The sequence below is a fragment of the Fulmarus glacialis genome, unplaced genomic scaffold, assembly GCF_000690835.1.
Source record: "Fulmarus glacialis isolate BGI_N327 unplaced genomic scaffold, ASM69083v1 scaffold5455, whole genome shotgun sequence".
Classification (NCBI taxonomy): Eukaryota; Metazoa; Chordata; class Aves; order Procellariiformes; family Procellariidae; genus Fulmarus; species Fulmarus glacialis.
The window spans coordinates 54392-64666 of record NW_009213507.1 but is presented as its reverse complement, the minus strand read 5'-3'; positions in this window follow the sequence as shown (position 1 = coordinate 64666).

Sequence of the window (10275 nt, the reverse complement as noted above, 5' to 3'; positions counted from 1 at the left end):
TTTGCCTTAAGGATACGGTTACCCAACATGATGGATTTTTCATAATGTCCCTCCCAATAGTATCCTCATCCTTCCTCTGTCCTTCACCCTTCCCTCATCACCACCATGCTTTCAATTTTTGGTTCAGCCTTGTGGAAGGTACTGAATGACGGGAGTCCTGTATGTGAACGGTGAGCACAGCATTAGCAGTCGCAGGGCAGCCTTCTCTTGCCAGTCTGCCCTAGATAAGATAGAAAAAAATGAGTTTACATGTTTCAGCAACAAGCATCAAAACCCTAGCACATTCTAGATGAAATAAATTTTAAGTTCTCCATCTCTGGTAAAATACCCAGATGCAATTAGTTCCAACAAGGCCAGGAAATTTTCTGTTTACCTGCAGAGCCTGCTAATGACTATTAGTAGAGGTTAGTCGGTGACCAGTTTTATGATTACTCTGTGTAAACGTCTTGTCCTCCTGTGTTGTTCTCCTAGGCTTCCTCCCACTTGTCTACATGTTCACTAGCCACGGTGTGCCTAAGCCCCAGATGGTGAGTTCTTTGGGTTAGCGCTTGCACAGTTTTTTGCAATGAAGTCCTATTTCCTAATTGGCATCCTTAGGCATTACCGCAATAAAAACAATAAATAGTAATAACAAAAAAATAAGGATGGAAGGTGGGTGAAGACATGAGTAATTACCTAAACAATATTGGGACCACAAGCCACAGGCAGCACGGGAGCTTGGGGAAGGGTGAGTGGGTGGAGAGTCTCCTGCATAACAGAGGGTTGGGCGGGTAAAGAATAGGTCTTGCAAGACAAAACTGAGAATCTTTATTTTGATAGTATCATGGAATTTATAAATTAAGGGATGACAGCTGTAGATTAAGTGTGGCACAAGTTGCTTTACTCTCCTGGCTTGGCACTGTCACACAGACTCACGAAATAAAAAGTGTAGTCGAAATGGTGATGTAACAAGCCAGGGGATGTGAGAAGCAGAAGTTCCCAAACAGGGTTTGCCGAAGGACCACTGCTGTACCATGTGCTGCACCATGACAGCAGCAGCCAGGGCTGCTGCGCCAAGCTCTGCGGCAAGCTGCAAGCCTCCCCTCCTCTTCCCATGAGAAAACACGAGCTTCCAGGTCTGTGCTGGGCTACACGTAGGCAGAGAAGAGGCGTTCACTTGTCCGGGTAGCAGCCATGGCTAAACAGCCATTCCTCACCTTCCCCCGGAAAAATGTGACAAAATGAGCATTGTTTTCCTTAATATTTATTTGAAGCTGTTTTCATACCACTCCTGGTGTATGTATTGCTTGGGCTATTATCGCCAAAGGATAATATTCAGAACAGTGACAGGCTGAATCTTACGTAAATTTGCATTTATGAAAGGGGAGTGTAGATGTAGTTTGCTCCTGAAATGAAAGAGCACTTCTTTGCACAGTGGGTAATGAAATTCCAGAATTCATTGCCACAGGAGGTGGGGAAGCAGGCTATTAGCAGGCATAAAAAGGGATTAGACAAGATTTGTCAACAATGCCTCTATTAACAGATAATAAAAGGAAGAGGCACTTCCAAGGACTGTGATCTTAGGAGACTGGACCAGAGGAAGAGCCCAGGTACAGGTGCTCTCCCCAGATAGCATCTCTGGTTGTCACTCTTCAGGCTTTGTTATCTGGATCTGCATGCCCTGTCTTGGGCAACGTTGTGCTGGGAGCCTGAGGGACCTTGCAGGGTCTGCTGGGGCCTTCAAAACTCGTCCACTCTTCAGGCTTTGTTATCTGGATCTGCCTGCCCTGTCTCAGGCAACGTTGTGCTGGGAGCCTGGGGGACCTTGCAGGGTCTGCTTCAAAACTCGTGGCTTGATCAGGGCAAATGGCCAGCACCCATGCAGCTACCCCAGTGCCGTCACGGGCGTTGGGCAGCAATAGCATTTGTGGCTGTTGGTCTGACCCAGCAGGGTGTTTCTTAAAGCTCTGATGGGTTAAGTCCTAAGTGATGCTGCTCGCACCAAAGGGGCCAGCAACCAGCATTGGTGGACTTGGAAGGGAGTTATAAAGAACAAAAAGGAACTGGCTTTAACAAACCGGTCAGTGAGGCTCAGACAAATATAGATGGAGGAAACCAGAACATTCTGTTAATACTGTGTGAGTTTGATAATTGTTCGGGATAGCATCAAAAGGGCTCACTCTCCAAAAAGTGCATGAAAACAGATATTCCTTAATTTCAGGGGTGACACTGAAAGGAAGAGTGGACAGCAAACTAGCCATGACTTCACAGCTGTCTCTTTTTCCAGCTGAAGGCTCTAACTCCATTTGATTTATCCTCAAACCATTTCTGAGCCCTTCTGCCCTTTTCTGGACCTCATCCAGCTCTGTTACAGCTTGCCTGAGATCAGGCAGCTGCGCTGGAAGCTGCACTCAAGATTAGGGTGCACCATGGGTTCTTAACCTAGCACAAGGATGTTCTCTGTTTTTCCTAGTCACTGACAAACACAATCTCAGGACTTACTTGCAAAAGGACTAGGAATCAACACAGGAGAGCGTTCTGGTTTGCTTTAGATTTTTACTTATGAGTTTTCTGTTATTTGAGAGAAGTCCTACTGTAACAAACGGGGCACAGTGTCATTAGAAAAAGCCCGTTCCTCTCGCAACCATTGAATAGTAACTTAGTAGAGAAAAGAGCACCACCTAGTGCTAAATGCTGTTTGTTGATGCCGAAGATCCACCTGCTCTATCTTCTGCATGTCTTGATTTTAGTGTTTTCCCACAGTTTATCCAGCCACAGAGGAATTAATCCTTAGCAGCAAGGAGCATCCCAGCTCCCGATAAGAGTAGCTGGTTCATCAAGAGCTCAACATCTCTGAGTTTTGTGCACACTAAGGTAATGCCTTAGGCACTTGGTTAACATAATTATGGTTATGTGTCTGATTCATTCAGGACAGATTCTGCTACGCTTACTCACCCAGTGGAGTTATGTGCTTCACAGATAAGCCTCACTGTTTTCACTGGAGTGAAAATTAATCAACCCTTACAGGACAGGCTTAAGAAACCAGAAGACCAAACTCCAAATGCTTGCACTTTTAAAAACAAGGGGATTCATTGCATTTACCTTCTGATTCTACACTCACATCAGATTTTCAAGCTTTTTTTACAAATGTAAAAGCTGTACACTTTTTTGTTTGTTTGCCTGTTGTTTTTTGGGGTTTTTTGTTTGTTTGTTTGTTTGTTTGTTTGTTTGTTTTAGGAGGGAGGTCTTCAAAGAAAGCATTGCTTTCCATGAGAGTTGCCTTCATTATCATAAAGATAGATCATGTGTAATCTTAATTATTTTATTAGCATTTATGGTTAAAATCCACACTGTTGGCTTTGTTTCCTTCCAATTATCAATCCACGTAACGTTAGTGTTCATATTTTTGGTCTTGAAAACCTTCCACTTTGTCTCACACCATCAAGTTTTCTGTCACAATGTAATTAACATTTCAAAAGAAGGGAAGAAACAGGTAAATCAACTTAGAATGCTTCTGCATCAGCTATCGTTATGTATTATTTAAATAGCTCCAGACTTGAAGATACATGTAGCATTGGTTATGTGGGTTAATTTACATAAAGATACCTATAGTAAAATGTCATTTAAATGTCTTACTCCATTTAAATTTGTGAGTTTCCTAAGTGATCTTCAGTGACACCATGCTACCATGGGTAGACTAAATTTCCCTTACAATAGAATTATTTCTTCTCCTCTTGAAATTATTCAGCATTGCACCACTCATTTGAACTGGAAGATGATGAAACTCAGCTATCAAAATTCCTTCCACATCCTCTGATTTGCAAAACATGGTTTAGTCCATAAAGCTTTTTATTTCTGTCCTTTATAACTCTCCTACATTTTTACCCTATCAGGCAGTCTTCATAAAGCGTGTTCTTCAACTGAAAAAAAATGCTCTGGGTTACCTGCAGCTGTTTCTGCCATATTGTATCTATACTGTATCACTGTATCGCTGTATCACTGTATCGCTGTATCACTGTATCACTGTTGCTACTACTGCCACCCACTTATGACCATTTCTTACTTGGAATATTATTTTCCTTTCTAAAATATCAGGTGACTTGGTTTGGATTTTGGATGTTTTTCTTTATAGGAATGTTTTGTTGTTTGTTTTTTGTTTTTTTTTTATTGAGTGGGATCTTGATTTATTCTTATAGATTTATGTCCTTTACTGAGAAAAGACAGCAGAATTTGTCTGTATGAGTACATACATCTGAATATATGCATGGGCTGTTGAATAAGGGTGGTACAAAGTCTGGGTACTTACAAAATAACCACGGTGCCTGTGTGTGATATGTGGTTGGTGTGCATTAACATTTCGAAGGCCACGTGGCTGCAGGGCTCTAATTCCCCCTAAAGCTACAGGGGTGCAGGCCGTTATCAGTGTAGCTGCAAAGGCTGCGGTCCAGGGACTGCTGGTGCTCACCTCTGCCAGAGACATGGCAGGACCATGTCCAGCTCCTGCTAGAGCTCCATGGGACACCAACACGGAGGTTGACAAAAAAGCCTGAGTCAGGACATCTGTAACCATGCTGGTTCCCCATCCTACTGGGCAGCTCTCAGCCGCTTTGTGGTGGAGAAGTAAAACTGCTGTACAGCTTCTGCTCTCTGGGTCTTCAGATTAGAGTCTCATCTGCACCACCTACGGACCTCAGCAGGCAAAGGATCTTTCTCCTCCCAGCCTCTTGAAAATATATGTGTACTATCATATGAAGGACACCCTCGTTATATCAAGATCCCGTGGCTCTGAAGTAAAAACATGACAGCATGTGAATACGTGTTCGTCTGAGCATGGATACATAGGACTTATGACTGTAGCTGTGTGCATCAGTTTCTGGTTCATGGAACCACCAGCCTGGTACGCTGTACCGTATTCCTGAGGGTGCACCGCTCCCTCCACAAGCACACACACAAGATATGCAAAGGGACTCCCGAGAGCTGATACTGCAGCCATCCAGGAGCTGTGCAGAGCTGAACATCCCCAGCTGGACTGGGGGATTGCTGAGTGTGTCCAAGAAACACCCACCTCCGTGGCTGCGCTGCACTGCTTACTGTGGGTCACCCGTGGGTATCATCAGGGCTCTTTAAGGGGTATAATTTCAAAATGATGTCATGATATAAAATACTTTGGAAAAGGCTGGCTTTCTTTTTGCATCTTTTCTGTAGTAACAACTGTGGGGAGCATGGGAGAGTCTGTAGGGAGTGTTATCTCATTGCACGTGGGTTTAATTCTGTCATCGCTCTCAGCAATAGAATTTAACATCTATTCATAGCTACACTAGTGACAGTGTAATTAACTAATTAGTAGGGACTAATTGTTAAAAATACAGTATTGCAACTACACTAAATTAAATAGCCTGTGTGCTTCTAGCTGGGAGAGTTATGAGTCCATGCTTTTTCTCCCTAGGAAACAAACGAACGCCTGAGAAATAAAACCAAACCCAGCAATTCAAAGCAAATTTATACTTCGCTATGACTAAACCAGGAGCAATAAGCGACTCTGGCAGCTGCACAAAGGTCAGGTTTATGGCCTCATGCAAAGAGGAGAGTGTGTAGCCATACGTTCATAGCACCCAGAAGCAGGTAAGATCCCTGCTGGCACCAAGGGCCTGCTGCTCTGCCTTCCATAGTCTGGCACCTTGGCTTTTTGTTTTAAAAGGAAGCAGAAATCACCAACTCTACCTTTCAAACCGAGTGGTGCTGGGCTCCCTTTACACCAGCGCAAGGAGAGAGCAAGCCCTGCCCAGCTCTGCCTGGCAGCTGTTGAAGCTTCCTTCGCCTGCTTGCTCCACACATCAAACCAGAGGTGCTGCCAGGTTCTAGGGAAGCAAACCCCCACATTTTAAAAAATACAGCTGTGTTAATGCCAGTTTGGGAGGGTTAGATTTCCCTGGGGAGATCTCTTTCTTTTCCCACCTGACACCGTGCCCACTCTCGGGAAGGTTCAGCAAGGGTGAGGTTAGTTGCAGGCAAGAAACAGGAGTCCAGCTGTGCTTTAAAGATAGCTTTTGCAGGAGCAAACAAATGGCATCTATTTAAAAACTGTTATAGACCAAAGATTTTTTTTCCCAGACTGTCTATTTGTTCCTAGTTACGGTTTTGTTCTGTGTTTTCAGCGAGCATATAATTACCATGAATTATATAGCAGAACAGGGTGTGTATAAGGCACACCTTGAACAAGCTGGTTCTCATTGGCTTGAGCAATGGCTTGAGAAGTGCTGTTTCCCAAGCACGGCTTCCAAACCCATGGTCTGGGAGGCCTGTGTGGAAAACTGTCTTGTTTTAAAACTTTAAAAAGTGACCTATTGTACCTCCTGCAACATTGATAGTGCAGTTGGTACCTTTTGGATTAACTAACCATAGCCCCTCCTTATAGCAAACACAGAAACATGAAAGCTCACAAATCAGAACGATATTAATACAGATACAGATATTCACTGTCAATCATTTTTAGCAGATGTCGAATAAACCCTTCTTTTCATGTTTGGGCAGGGAAAAGTACCCATCTAGCAGATTTTGAGCCGTCACTGTATTTCAGTTTAGCCCTTAGATTATTCTGTTTCAGAAGTCTTTCATGAAGGCATCCCGAAGGCTTCAACATGCAAGGTGATTTTAAAATTATGATGCTATCAAAAACTAAAGCAAAGAGGAAATCTTTGACTGAAATGCTCAGTAGTAGAGCATGCTGGTAGAGTGAGCTCACCTGACTGGAAATCAGTGCTGTTGCTCAAGCCAAAATAAGAGGTAACTGGTTATGATTGTAGGCACAGGACTAAAATATATAGGGAATATATGCTGATACTTAGTCTTCCTGTTTATTTATTTCAGCATAGACCTGCTCAGTCTAATTTCCCAGTTAGGTTGATACAGCAACGATTTAGAAATTTGTCTGAGAACTTGTTGCAGTTACTATTTGTGCTCCTTGCTGACAAAGCGAAATGCAGTAAATGCAACCTGCTACCTATGCAGTGGTTAGCTCAGGTGGTAGATGGGGGCAGGACATAAAGAAGTCCCAGGGCTCTATACAGAGGATTTCTAGATTGATTTCAACTCCAGTATTTTTCACTACTGGAGTTAAGGTTTTCAGATTGAAGACCTGATGACAGCCTTTGTGCTTTGAATTAACCTATTTACCTGGTAAAACAGTGACCACATTTTACTGCTTGATGAACTATGGGACAAAGTCCTACCTCGCTTTCCTTTTCATTCAAGCTGAAGGGCATGACGTACATGCAGGCCCGGAACCGGGAAACGTGTCCAACTGAACTGTGAAACTCCCTGCCACGAGGTACCATCAGATCAAAACCCCCAGTGACATTCAGAAGAGACCAAGATCTTTCTGTGTCCTTGTGCGAGGTGCTCCTCGGCTGTACAAGCAGCCGAGTGATGCTAGTGGCCTGTACTTTGCCATGCAAAGTGATAATTAACAACGATAAATAAACCCTTCACATACCGAAGTCCAAGCCACATAGTGAATAACTGGGATTATAGGAAACTACCCCTACGGGCAAATTTTTATGTAATTGTCCACTATGGGTACCTGTCCATGCAGCTTCTGAACTGTCTTTCAAATTAAGCTAAACTATTCAGACATTGATCAAATTCAGCGCAGCAGCTCATTCACCCGGCAAACCCTCTTGAGACCCACAGAAAGTTTGGTCTGAAGTTGAGTAAAAACCAAAGGAATTGACGTAATACTGCTTTCAACTTAGGAGGCAATTCCTGCCTCACCTTGGCCAGGCAGCGGTGTGGGCAGCCATTTCATTAGAAAGACAGGATTTGCCATGAAAGCCTTTGTGTTGCCTTTTCCCTCTAACCCCTAAGTTAGGAGGCAACAAGAATCATCCATGAGTTGTGCCTAAGGTCCATAGACCCAGAATCCAGCTACATACTAATATATCTTAATATTCATCACTATCTAATTCACCATTCAGTCTTTAGCATAACTACATGTATTTCTCTAGAATGCTCAATCAAGCATCCTTAATTATACAGGCCTTCCTGTATATTTGCTAACTGAACGACTACTTACAATATTTCTTTTAATCTGTGGATCACGTTCTTTCAAATGAATCTAAACCTTAACCTGTGTTACTGTCATCAGCCACATGCTGAGCTATCTTCTGTTACCCAATATGTTTTATAAATTGATTTTTCGGTGACAAATACTGTAATTTATGTACTATGATACAAACCCCTTTTTAGTTACTAATAAAATCTTGTGAAATCTTTTCTGGGAGGACTCAAATTTTCCAGGCTTGACTCAGTTCAAGGGTATACATATAAAAGAAAAAAAAAGATAATATTTTTGTTTTATTTTGTAGATGACATAGATAAAGACAAAAGATTTTTTATTTTATAAAACATCAGTTTTGCCAGTTCTTGTAATTTTATCAAGAATTTCAAAGATTTGATGTTTTCCATAAAGCCCAAGCTCCTACACACCCATAATTATGCAAGAGTAAAATCCTTCTGGATTAATAAGAAAGTATCCAGCACTCATATTCGCAAAGAAAATAGGAAAATTTAGATTAGCCATATCATGAAGGCTCATAAATCAGAAACACAAAGATAACAACAATCCAGTGTTCGTTGTTTTGTAAAAATATCACTATTTTCAAGCAAAGCTGCTTGAGGTGTGGTGTTAGCAAACATGAAACCTTGCTCCATTTTTCTTCATGTAAATATCAGAAATGTTTGAACTCTGTCATTGGAAACAGATTATGCAAGTCGTCCCCAGCACGAAGCATGAAGAAACAGGTTTTGAATCACCAGGGAAATGGTACTGAAATATCTCTTGGTAAGAACAGGCAGGGAAGCATTTCGTCATGTTCCGTAACTTGTAGGTCCAGCTGGCTGTGGCACGTGCAGCAGTGCTCCTCAGAAAACACATTTTCCACATTTATTTACGCAATATATGTGGCATGCCTTGACAGCCCTATCAAGGCAGTGTCTACTGGATGCAGAGGGAAGACTATGCCGAAAAGGCACAAACACTGTAAAACTTTACCCACGTATTTCCCAGGCTGCAGCAATCAGCAGTTTAGGGATTGCTTCTGGTCTTGCCATCGCATTCAGGACACATGTTTGATAACCACCAGGGGACATACCTAAAGATGTACGTGGGTGTAACTCAGTGCTAGCAACATTGAGTGGTGCTGCATCCACATGAGGCATAACAACAGCTCTCAAAAATCTTGATTACAGTGGAAATAAAGAGTAATTTCATGTCCAAGCGAGCTGGTTGGCAATCCACCAACAGCCTTCACACACTGCTTTGTGTCTCACCCACACAACAGCCATTCTCCTACTCTGGGGACAGAGTTCCCTCCTCAGGGCGACGGGGAGCTGGCTGCTGTGGGTACTCCTGTCAGCACATGCCACACAGAAAGCATTAGGTGGCCCTTGCAGACTGTCCCTGTGCCCCACACGCTCATCTCGCTTATCACGGGTCCCAGGTGGGTGACCCGGGACGAGTGTCTTCTAGCATGACAGGAGGATGCTGGAAGTGATCGTGTCCAGGCAGAGAAACGATAGCATGCCAGAAAGGCATTCCCGTGGTCATGGTTGGATGTGGCCAGAGGTTCCTGAAGGCATCTAGTGTCCCATAAGGACCAGGGATCTAAAGATGTTCTACAAATGTGCTAAAAAAGCAGCATTTAAACTATCTTTGGCCCATAAAATGTTGGCTAACATCCCGTGGCCCAGGGGCTTGAAGTCAGCCTGGTTTTAATGATTTGCCAGAGGTGGGCAGCAACTCCCCTGGCTGTGGGCAGGCTCTTCTGGGATGGGAATGAGATCTCTCCGCAGTGGGAGGAGTGGTCTTCCAGCTGCTCCACCTCATCCTTGTGGTGGGTTAGGGAGTGGGTCCCTGGCTGGCAGTCGCACCCCTCTGCTCTGGCTGGGGAGTGGCTCCTTAGTCTCATTCTTGGTTGACTTCATGGCAGCCCTTGCACAATCCCTGGAACTACTGCCAGGCACCTCTGTTATGTGAACACCCCCAGAGCTCTTATGTACTCAGCTTGAAACAAACTTCAGAGATGTGTTGCTTCTGGTCTTCAAAAGAAAGTTGCTGCTGCCCCAGAGGGGAAGCATTCCCTGGCTTCCCTCCTCCCCGGCCTTCTCTTTCCTCTGCCGCACTGCTGGCTTTTCTCTCCTCTGAAGCGCAGCTGCCCTTTCAGCCTCCCAGCCTTTAACCTCACCTTATCAGCGTGAGGTAGAGACCAATGTATTCCTCCTTCCCCAGTCGTTTCCACC